Source organism: Hyla sarda, chromosome 2 (assembly GCF_029499605.1).
Source record: "Hyla sarda isolate aHylSar1 chromosome 2, aHylSar1.hap1, whole genome shotgun sequence".
Taxonomy (NCBI): domain Eukaryota; kingdom Metazoa; phylum Chordata; class Amphibia; order Anura; family Hylidae; genus Hyla; species Hyla sarda.
This window is the reverse complement of record NC_079190.1, coordinates 334,198,367-334,211,062: the sequence shown is the minus strand read 5'-3', so window position 1 is coordinate 334,211,062 and position 12,696 is coordinate 334,198,367. Positions and strand designations below refer to the sequence as shown.

Sequence of the window (12,696 nt, the reverse complement as noted above, 5' to 3'; positions counted from 1 at the left end):
CTAACCGGCATGCTTTCACTTTCACTTTAGACGCGGTGTTCAACTTTGAACGCCGCCTCTAAATGGTTAAAAGCACGCTGCACCGTGATCAATGCTGCGCGCTATTAGCCACGGGTCCCGGCCTCACGGGTCCCGACCCGCTATGACGCAGGGCCACGCCGTGGCCCTGCGTTATAGATCGGGAGTGGACTCATGATGTATGCATACGTCATGGTTCCTTAACAGGTTAAAAAGATGAGAGAGGCCTGTAATTGTCATCATAGGTATACCGCAACTATGGCAGACATAATGAGAAAAAAAATCCATTAAATCACATTTTTAAAGAATTTATTTTCGAATTATGGTGGAAAATAAGTATTTGGTCACCTTCAAACAAGCAAGATTTCTGGCTCTCACAGACCTGTTAATTCTTCTTTAAGAGTCTCCTCTGTCCTCCACTCGTTACCTGTATTAATGGCACCTGTTTGAACTTGTTATCAGTATAAAAGACACCTGTTCACAACCTCAAACAGTCACACTCCAAACTCCACTATGGCCAAGACCAAAGAGCTGTCGGAGGACACCAGAAACCAAATTGTAGACCTGCCCCAGGCTGGGAAGACTGAATCTGCAATAGGCAAGCAGCTTGGTGTGAAGAAATCAACTGTGGGAGCAATTATTAGAAAATGGAAGACATACAAGACCACTGATAATCTCCCTCGATCTGGGACTCCACGCTCACCCCGTGGTGTCAAAATGATCACAAAAACAGTGAGCAAAATTCCCAGAACCACACGGGGGGGGACCTAGTGAATGACCTGCAGAGAGCTGGGACCAAAGTAACAAAGGCTACCATCAGTAACACACTACGCTGCCAGGGATTAAAATCATGCAGTGCCAGACGTGTCCCCCTGCTCAAGCCATTAAATGTGCAGGCCCATCTGAAGTTTACTAGAGAACAGAAGAGGAGGATTGGGAGATTGTCATATAGTCAGATGAAACCAAAGTCGAAATTTTTGGTAAAAACTCAACTCGTCGTGTTTGGAGGAGAAAGAATGCTGAGTTGCATCCAAAGAACACCATACCTACTGTGAAGCATGAGGTGGAAACAATGCTTTGGGGCTGTATTTCAGCAAAGGGACCAGGACGACTGATAGAAATGAAAGAATGAATGGGGCCATGTATCGTGAGATTTTGAGTGAAAACCTCCTTCCATCAGCAAGGGCATTGAAGATGAAACGTGGCTTGGTCTTACGGCATGACAATGATCCCAAACACACCGCCCGGGCAACAAAGGAGTGGCTTTGTAAGAAGCATTTCAAGGTCCGGGAGTAGCCTAGCCAGTCTCCAGATCTCAACCCCATAGAAAACCTTTGGAGGGAGTTGAAAGTCTGTGTTGCCCAGCGACAGCCCCAAAACATCACTGCTCTAGAGGAGATCCGCATGGAGTAATGGACCAAAATACCAGCAACAGTGTGTGAAAACCTGGTGAAGAATTACAGAAAACGTTTGACCTCGGCCATTACCAACAAAGAAATGCACAGATGATAAGGATATTACAGCGCTGTAATATCCTTATCATCTGTGCACCGGAAAAGTGCACAATCTTCATTTTACGTTCCCTATGCCTTGCCGAGGGCGGGATAAGCTGCAGTCCTAGGTGGATGTCCGGGCAGGATCTCCACTACAACCCTCCTAAAGGATTACATGCCTACAAGAGTGTTGTGCCTCTCCCTTAGCACAACACTATCTGGTGAGTTACTCAATTGATAGGGGCTCACCTCCTTTATATATTGTCCTTCAGAGTGGAGTGCTTTTCCATCCTTTTTATTTCAATTACCAACAAAGGGAATATAACAAAGTATTGAGATGAACTTTTGTTATTGACCAAATACTTATTTTCCACCATCATTTGCAAATAAATTCTTAAAAAATCAGATAATGTGATTTTATGGATTCTTTTTCTCATTATGTCTCTCATAGTTGAGGTGTACCTATGATGAAAATTACACGCCTCTCTCACCTTTTTAAGTGGGAGAACTTGCACAATTGGTGGCTGACTAAATACTTTTTTTCCCCACTGTATGTTGATTAGTATCCAGCTTTACTAGGAACAGATAGAAAATGTATGCATAAAAACTACTGTGGTTTTATCACTAAAATCCTTGCGCTAATTTAGAAAGATCTATTTTTATATTTACACATTTCATATTATTATAAACTCACCATAATGTAATAGTTATACAGCAGCCAAACTCCAATAAATCTTCTTCTCTGTGTAACATGTACAGCATGAAACCAGAGAGGAAAGGGTTACAGAGTGAAGCGATTTGCAGACTGTCAGGCTGCTCCTAGACTCAGAGCAGATGAGTCATCCACAGTGAGGGAGAAAGATGGACACGCCCCCTCCACAAGGTAAGAAGAAAAAGCAAGTGAGCAAGATATAAATGCTATTTGTTAGGGATATATAGGTCCTAGAAACATAAAAAAATTAAATGTACATGATTAGGTACACTTTTTTTTCTTTTGGCACTATTAAAGGTACGTTTTAAAGCATGCATGCATATTTAACAACTGCCGAACGAACATTTAATGCTTCATTTGGGATATTTGTGGTAGTTCTAGATCATTGATTTCTCTAATCTAACCAAAAAACTTTTGGCAAGTCATCCAGACATGTTAAAATGCGATTGCTAAGATATTAGCCAGTGATGTGTGTGGCCCTTCATTACTTGGCACGTGCCTAATCTAACGCAATCACCCTATTATAGTCTATTATAGGTGGGGTGGCCGGCCAGGAAGTGAAGTGCATTACAGCACTCTCCACCAGCTTATAACTAGCAGTGGGTCTTACTTCTGAAATTCGTGCAGTCTAAACTTTTGCCATGTCTGGACGACATATCTGAAGTTATTTTTGGTGACAGTGCCCATTTATATGAAATGGCTGAGCACATACTCAAGCTTGACTTTGTTTAAATGGGTGAACAAGGGCCTCCGTTTTTTAAATTAGTAGAGCCCAAATAGTATTTGGACCGCCAGGTTTGAGATACTTGTCACTTACTATTTGGATAGATAATACGTTTGTATTTTGGAAAAACCATTATTATAATATTCTCAACTGGATGGTATGTACTGTATGCTTACTGAATGAAGCAGTATCAACATAAATCTAAATTGTTTTAACATTTGTATAAGCTGTCCAGTGACACTACTAGGAGGAAACACAAAGATTTGTTAGAGCAGTAACATACATAGAGTAAAGCTGAAACGGTATGTGTCCTGAGTTTTAAAGAAGTACAGTGCTAAGAAATGTATCCCCTATCCGCGGGGGGTCCAACCGCTGCGACTCCCCCGTGATCTTCCATACAGGGCCCCTGCTGTGTGTGGCATTTTGCACACATCAGGTCAGCTGGTACAAACACGCCCCTTCCATTCATCTTTATGGGAGAGGAAGAGACATAGAGATATATGGAGGGGGCATGTTTAGACCAGCTGATGTGCTGGGTACGAAACGCGCTCTAGCAGCGCAGAACTGGGGTCCCATACGGGATATCCTGTGTATAGGGATTCATTTCTTAGCACTGGATATCTTCAAGTGCCAATGGGTGCCAACAAGTCACTTTGCCTTTGCCATGTATGAAGCATGAATGTTTGCACAGGCAAAAGAAAGCCCAAGGGTAAAAGATTTTACTTTTTACTAGAGTTACATTTCAATATTTTGAAAAATAGAGTTGTCAGAAAGTAATATTTATGTAGTATGACTAATCTTTGACATACACTCAATAGGCTAATGTTGAACTGAGTTAGGACATTAAGGCCGGGATGTTTTTGAGCAATTTGAGAATTGGTGTTGCCTTTAAGTAGAATTAATCAGCTAATTGACTTAGTGGGTGGTTTTTGGGCAAAATTCTTCTTTTATGATAGAAACATTAAGGCTGGGCAGCATTTGGCTGCTTTCAGAACATTTCATTTAACTTGAAATTCTAGACAGTAATGTTCTAATTTCCATCTGCTATAATTTGTTTACAATAATTTGCCAAAGCAAAGTTGCTTAAAAGCCTTACAAAATAATCATAGATCATACTAAGTAAGAGAGAGGCTCCTTATGACAAGGGCTTTTTAAAGAAAGTAAATTTTGCAAAAGTTTTATGGAGCCCATTGTGGTAGAGGTAGCTTTTTATGTCTTAAATGGGTTTTCCAGCTTGCACAAAAATGGGGGGAAAAAAGGAAAGAAAAGATTCCTGGTGTAAACTCCAGTCCCAGTTGAGCAGTACTTCCTGCTTTCATTTTGGTATTTAAGACATTTGTGCTCAACCATTCACTGGCCAAGGCAAACCACCACTATGGCCAGTGAGTGAGTTCTTCCTGCATGAGGAAACAAAAAAAACAAGTGCTGCTCAGCTGGGACAGGCACCTTTGAATATACACTGCAGGGGAACAGGGCAAGTGAGAATAACATTTTCTTCATTTAATGCCAGCCTGTGCACTTTTTCAAACAGAGAAATCCTTTAAAGGAGTTATCCAAAGATTATGGCCCAAATTTATCAGACAGTGTGAGAGAAAAAAATTTGTGATTTTCCCACAACAACAAATCACAGCTCAGCTAACGAGCTGTGGTAAAGTGAAATCAACCCCCATGAAAATCAAATCCCCATGAATCCACAGTCAATACCCCACAATGAGAGAAGAGAAGGTGAAAACAGAGTTTTAGAAGTAAATATGAAGAAAAGGACATGGGACTGCACTCAACATCCAACGATTCGTTATTGACTAGCGAAGTCACAGGCAGGCATCACAGGGGAGGCAGGCGTGCCGGGGATTGCCGACCCCTGACCTATACTGTGATTGGCTAAGCAGGCATTTTTTTTGTGTTGAGATGTGGAACAAGATTGAAGATCAACGGGGACCAGGGATTCATCAGAACTCCAGCAGATTGGTGAGTACTATTTTTCTATGTTTTATAAACCAGTCTGTCATTTCTTTTCCAGTTTCTCCATTCAGACAAACTCTTTGAGCATTCATACACTGTAGGTTGTAGTATGGAATTTATGTTTAGTCTGTAACATAAAACAAAATCTCATGCTATTCACATATAGACAAGTTTATAAAGTTCTAACACTTCCAACTACTGTTTAACTTCTTATTGAATTATACATGCATGAAATATTTTTGTGCATAAACAGTACATAAGAATTAGGGCTAAGAATTCGTGACAGAAAATACCTGTTATAAGTGGTCTCAGATGTTATTCATACATTGCAAGGCATTTTTTTTGTGCCTGTGACACATAGTTAGAAAATTTTCTTAGAAAATTACGCCTAGTAGACCTTTTGCATTACAAATCTCTCAGACTTATATTGTGTTTAAGGATTTTGTCACACGCTGTGATGATTGTATTATCTATCTTACATACTGATATTCAATGTTGTTTAATTGGAAACATAGCAGTCAGGTACTTACGTGGACAATGAGCTTTCACTATATGACTCATATGTGCTCCTACATAATTAGATTACATCATTTATTTATGATGATCTTTGACCCTACATTGTAATTAGCAAGGTAGAATACAGGTGTTCTAGCTGACTGTCTGGTTAGTGCAGAAAGGTGTAATAAGGTTTACATGCACACATTACTGAATCTTTCTAAACTCTAAATCTGTCCACAGTCAAGATAACACATAGTGATCTTCTCTTCTCATGTCATGGAAAAAACATGCCCAATTAGCTCGCCAAATTTTAAGTCATTTTATGAAGTTGAAAGAGGTAACAGTTGGCTGTGACAGTTACCTCCTGTAAGCAAAATAAGACAGTTTAAGGGTTTGTTCACACTACAAAAATTTAGCTTGAAGCAGCCTCCCATTGTTCTCAATAGGATTCTGCTTCACTGTTCACAAGTCCCGTCATGGAACTTCCGACGAGTAATTCGTTTTCAGTTAGAAGATTGAACATGTTCAATCTTCTATTGGAATCTGACAGAGAAGTCCTGTCTGTCAATGGGACAGCGCTTATGTCCATACCATAAGCTCTGCAGGCAGATCAGATCTGCTCCATACAGGAAGATTGCGGATCCATTAATTTTCAGCAAGGAAATTCATTTCTGAATTTCCATAGTGTGAACAAACCCTATGCCTACTGTATACTTCAACCACATGAAGTCTAAAACACTATGGCGATTCACAGAAAAACTAGACCAAGCTGTGGCACTGAGAAAAGTGTCTGGGAAGCGGTCTACCTGGCATCTCACTCCAGATTCATTTTGATTTATTGACAGGTCTCTCCCTGCTTTCTGTATAGGGAAAGACCTATCAATCATGCCAAGCTGGCCACTATGGGGGCAGGGGAGCCAGGAAGACCACGCCCTGGACACTTCCTCCATGCCATGGCTCAGTTTAAAACTAGCTTTTGCTCTAAAACACTTGAGCATTAGTTGTCAGTGAGGAGCCTGTTGGGATTTGATGCTGTCCATAGTTCAGGGACCAGAAAACTGATGACATACTCCCATTAAAGGAAAACAGTCACCCATTCATCCACATTAAACCCAATATACCAGGTTATAGTGCAGGTGAACAGGAGACCAATGCGGGGTCTATAATTAATATACATACCTGCAGTCCGGCGCTCGGTCCCTCTGAAGATTGGCTTCTTTCACAGCTGAATTGCTTTAATAACAGTTTTGCAATGGGGTATATCCTATGCAGTAGCTCATTATTTGGAGAATGAATGAAAAACAACCTATCTAGAACAATAAAAAGGATCAAATAAAGAAACTGCTCAATGAGAAAAACAATGCATTCTACAGAATGTTATGGAGAAGAGAACACAATACAGCATGTGATTCATTGTCTAGGTGAGTGAACCTTAAAAATGTAAAAAGTATTAAAACAATGGATACAATCAAGAATAATGCCTGAATCATTAGTACTCATTAAACTGATCTGGAAGAATAAGCAAGTGTCTGTATGTGGTTCCTGAATAAGAAGCTACCAGATGTACAACACGAACATGAAGCCTTTGATACTTTCTTAAATGCAGGCATGCTTCCTCTGTTAATAGTATTTTACCAATGAGAAAGGATGGCACAGACTGCAGAAAAGAACATTTAGAACACTAGTAATGTTTCCCTGTCTTCCCTGTCCCAGGTACACAGTGGTAAGGCAATATGAATGAGATGGATGCCAGGTGTAATTTGATGACTCAAATGAACTTGGTTACACTCAATGAGAACATAATGTTTGAATACTACTTAAAGGACACCAGGCTTGATGATTTAGTTCTATGAGTTCTCTTAGGATCTTTCTATACATATCTGTTAAAAAGCACCTTACATGATCCATAATATTAAAGGGGTTATCCTCCACCATAAGGTTATTTTAGCACGTACTTGGCAGGCAGTAATGGACATGCTTAGGAAGGATCTGCGCTTGTCTTGGGGCTAAATGGCTATGTTGTGAGATTACCATAACACTGTGGCTAGCTTTTTGTGAACTTGTATTTCCTGTTTGACTTTTCTTTTTTTGACTACAAATCCCACAATTCCCTTTTCCTCCCTCCCACACATCAGCCACCCCACTCATTGAAACAAAAGACCTGTGGTTTTCAATCAGGGTGCATACAGCTGTTGCATTAGTTGCAATTGATCTTTCTCCCACCAAGCGATCCCTCCACCCATTGAAGCAGACAGGCTCCCTGTCTTCAGCTGACTAGTGAGTCAGGTCTCGGCCATATTGCAAGCTGGGAAAAATCTGAGACAACAGTCATTTTGTATGCTGTTAAAAATAAATAGTGGGGTGAAAATCACATAAGAATTGTGATAAAACCATCACACACAGGTACAGACACTATATTATGAACTACACAGCCCCTGTAGCATAGTCAAATAAAAAAAAATCCTGGAATACCCCTTTAATATTTGATCTGCCTCCGGCATTCATATATCTAAGAGTCACAGTGCTACAGCTCAATCCCTTTAAACAATCTATATGGGTAATTTATTATCACATATAATCGGTGCAAAGCTTTCAAAATGCATTCACATTAAAATGTGTCTCTTCAGCGGTGCAATAAGCTGTTAGTAAACATGCCAAACACCAATATTCTCTTCTTATAGTGGAATCATTCTTAGACTAGGTTCATATTTGCCTTGTGGCTTTGTTTGGGCCTCTGTACAGACCTGTAAAACAGAGCTGGATGGTCTGCTGCATAATGGTTACTAACTGAGCCCGAGAGACCACATTAACTTTAAAGGGGTTGACCAGTGAAAATTTGTATTCAACTTATATGACCAGTCTGGCCTTATAAAACAAAAAAAGCTTCTACTTACCTCCCTGGCTCCCTCGTAGCCTTTAGTATCAGTGGTCAGTCTTAGCGGCAGCAGCACTTCACAGAGCTGCAGGCATCACATCACAGCGCCGCTTGGCCAATCATTGGCTTTAGCAATGTTCTTCCCCAGTCTATAAAAATCATGCATGCAGCGCTTTTTTTGTCTGGTTACATGAACGGTTAAACATATTTAAACCCAATTACAGCTGCCATGGAGTTGTGATTATTACCTTATTTAGGTAAATTTATGGATTAAAACATTTCCAAATGGGGTGGTCAACAACCACACTATTTTTCTAGACATTTAACATTACAGATGGAAAAAATCCTTCAGTTTTTTTTTTTTATATACGCCTGAAAATAGACTGTGCGAACAAAGCCTTAAAGGAGTAGTCCAGTGGTGATTCAGTGGTGAGCAACTTATCCCCTATCCTAAGGATAGGGGATAAGTTGCAGATCGCGGGGGGTCCGACCGCTGGGGCCCCCCGCGATCTCCTGTACGGAGCCCCGACAGCCCGCTGGAAGGGGGCGTGTCGACCTCCGCACGAGGCGGCGGCCGACACGCCCCCTCAATACAACTCTATGGCAGAGCCGAAGCGCTGCCTTCGGCAATCTCCGGCTCTGCCATAGAGATGTATTGAGGGGGCGTGTCGGCCGCCGCCTCGTGCGGGGGTCGACACCCGCTATCTCGGCGGAGAGCCGGGGCCCCGTACAGAGAGATCGCAGGGGGCCCCAGCGGTCGGACCCCCCGCGATCTCAAACTTATCCCCTATCCTTAGGATAGGGGATAAGTTTTCACCACTGGACTACCCCTTTAAAGGGTAAATTCACACATACTGTATCCGCTGCAAATCTGCTGCAGATTTCATGCTGTGTTTAACAATTTATTTGTATTGATTTAACAGCATGGACTCCGCAGCAGATACGATATGTGTGAATGTTACCTAAGTCTTAATAAAACCTTATCACACTCCTATCCTTTTTTTTTTTACCCTTTGGACTCGTTGTTGTTTGAGTATTTACCTTCAGGTGATTTTCATTCAAGTAAGATAAGAGAATTTCCGGCAACAACACCATTGATCCTCATTTAATGATATACGGATTATTACTAAAACTGTATCCAAACCACATGACACCGATAATAAATATTACTAATCTACCATTAGGGTAATAACACTGATATATCTAGGAACTATGTAACAGACATGTCTCTTCTTCAGGTTCATAAAAGCTTCTGATAAGAAAAAAAGAAACGATCCAACACATAAACAGCATGGAACAACTTCAACACTTCACAAAGTCTGACACATCTTGACGCGTTTTAAACGCATGCACTCTTTGTCAAAAGACAAAGAGCGCATTCGCTCAAAAAGCATCAAGATGTGTCAGACTTTGTGAAGTGTTGAAGTTGTTCCATGCTTTTTGTAAAGAGGATCTAACAATAAAGCTGCAGTTTCTTCAAGTACTGGACCATTTAGTTTTTTATTATCGTTTGGAAACGGAGAGTCTGGGTGGGGATCCCTGCCCGAGACTTAGCAGGTGAGCTGGAATTTTCTTGAATTTTCCTGCATAAAAGCTTCTATCTGAGCCAAAATATTGACGAGTGAGAATAAAAAGTCTGGTGTTCCCTTTCTTCAGATACGTGAGACATGGGCATACCCACGATTGCAACCTTGCACCAACATTCTTTCTTTCTATATTTAGATCCTGGCACTTTGCTACTGGTTCTACTTTGGAATCAGTCTCCCCAGTGACAGCAGTAAACAAACAGCTCCAGATGGACAATGATATACAAGCAGTGTCCACAGTACTCACTGTCCTAGGACCATGCGCTGTGTACACTTGTACATTGCTAGCAATGTAAATCCTCAATCTATTATCATTACAGCAGAGACTGATGTGATACATTCCGCACCCAGCATTGCACAACATGTTGACATGAAGTTAAATAGTCATAATAACTTGGTGTATTCACATATTAGGTATGCTTGTACAGTACTAAATGCACTGGACTATTAAATCACTTTGGAATTGGCTCTTCCCTCTGGTTAGTTGGGGTGGGGCTTTATGACATCCGAATGCTCCAACAGTAGTTAAAGAACATCTTAAACACTTATGTATGTCCAGGTTTACAAGTACAAAGCAGACTTGCTCAGGCACCAAAATTAGCATGATAAAAATTGTCCTCTTCTGACTTTTTTTTTTGTTTATGTTATTTTATTTACAAAATGGGAAAAGAGGGTGATTCAAACTTTTATTAGGGAAGGGGTTAATTCACTTTTATCTCTTTTTCCTTTTTTTTTTTGCCCCCATAGGAGGCTATAACATGTAATCTTGTGTACACTGTTTAATGCTGAGCATTGGCTCAGCATTGATCAGTGTAATCTGTGCTCTGCTGCTCTAGCTGGGGCATCATAGGACCAATCGGATGGCATGGAAGCAGGTAAGGGCCTTTCCGCCTTCCATATGCAGCTGATCAGGACTCTGCGACTGCCTAAGTTAACCAGCAATGTTAAATCCCGCATTTAGGGTTAATCCTGAGGGTAATGCTGGGCATTGGCCAGATCGGCGATGTCCGGCATTAACCGTGGATCCTGGCTGCTGCAAGCAACTGGGCTTGTGAGCACTCTTCAAACTGCAGGAGGGGGGCCACATGTATGCCCTTGGTCCTTAAGAGGTTAGATATCTTTTGTTATATGGTTGTTTAATACATTTTGAATATTTAATAAAGAAATGGCTCCTAAAAATCCCACCACTAGGGGTCCCCATACCTACAGGGAAACTAACCAGTCCTGCAGCAGCAGCAGCATGTCCATTAGTCATGGACAAGAGATGACTTATGGACAAGACTGCATGAGCAGACACACCAATCACCCCCCACCACCACAAGGGAGGGACTTCTCTTCCCCTGAGAAGATTTCTAACACTGTGAGCTAATGATAAGTGATGTTTTTATAATAAATATATGTGATAGAGGCAAAAAAAGGGTACTGGGCAGATTTACTAGAACGTAAACCCGCACACAAGCGTAAATTGTAGCTTGTGTAGATTCCAGAGAGGCACATGGGGCAGCCAAAGCTACAGCTGGGTTTATCAAGAGACGTGTGCCTCTAGATAAATCGGGCACATTGTACACTTGCTGGGGTTTTCTCAAGGCCGGTGTATAAAACACAAGTCTTGTGTTCCCATTGTGTCAAAGCTAGTCAACATGAATACATGTCTCCACCAGCTTCAAGACTACCTTCACATCACTGCAGAAAAATGACCTGTTTGACCCTTAAGGAGTGGGGAAAGAGATGGAGGAGAAATCTGGACATAATAAAAGTAGAATAGTTTTAATGTTCCCAGGAGAAATATAGGCTATGATTGTTATACATGAATTTATTTCAACTTCCATTTCATCAGTTCCAATTTAAAAATGAATTTGTAGCATGCTGTGGTTTTAATGTTTTTGTGGCTTGTGTGTAGCTTTTTGCTGCAAATAAATAGTGTGGTTAAGGACTGCCTGCGCACATGGCCTACATACGAAGTAGGACATACAGTATGAGCCGGGAATAAGGCAGGTGAAGGCAAGCTTGTGGCACAGCAAATGTTTTAAGTAATTATATTACAGGAGGAAGTAGGAGACAAAATAATTGTCTGTGCACAGAAGCTGGGGAACGGTGGATTGTGGCAGGTAAACAGCTGAGCTGACTGGATGTAGGTCAGTGTGTGTGTTGGTGTGTTGTGACTGCAAAACAGGATTGAGGGGACGGTAATGACTGTGACACATAGGAGGGAAATGAGGAGGCAGTAAAAACTGACACACGGGGGGGAGACACGGGGAGATGAGGGAACACTAATGACAGGGACACGGGGAGATGAGGTGACACTAATAGAGCAATGGTCGGCACTATCTGAAAAGTGGTGGTGCACGAGGAAAAGAGTACTGTAATATAATAAAGGAGGTCCCAGCACTCACTGATGCAAGCAATTGGTATTTATTGTATATCCAAGTCACAGGACGCGTTTCGGCACTTAGCCTTCCTCTGCTGTCACTAATGACTGTGATACACAGGAAGATGAGGGGACACTAATGACTGTGATACACAGGAAGATGAGGGGATACTAATGACTGTGATACACAGGAAGATGAGGGGACACTAATGAATGTGATACACAGGAAGATGAGGGGACACTAATGACTGTGATACACAGGAAGATGAGGGGATACTAATGAATGTGATACACAGGAAGATGAGGGGACACTAATGACTGTGATACACAGGGAGATGAGGAGACACTACTGACTGATTATATGGTGTCATATAAGGTCATGTTGCCTAGTGACAAGACGTGTGGCATCCTGTCTCCTAACTTTTTTTTCTGGTTCCTAGATTCATAACAAATTTGTCAA

The 12,696-nt window shown here is 41.4% G+C and overlaps 1 protein-coding gene across 7 annotated transcripts in view; it reads left to right on the top strand.

Annotated features, from left to right (window-relative positions):
- MAPKAPK2 (MAPK activated protein kinase 2) overlaps window positions 1-12,696 on the top strand; it is a 767,506-nt gene that overhangs the window by 673,760 nt on the left and 81,050 nt on the right. The gene's annotated exons all lie outside the window — the stretch shown is intronic.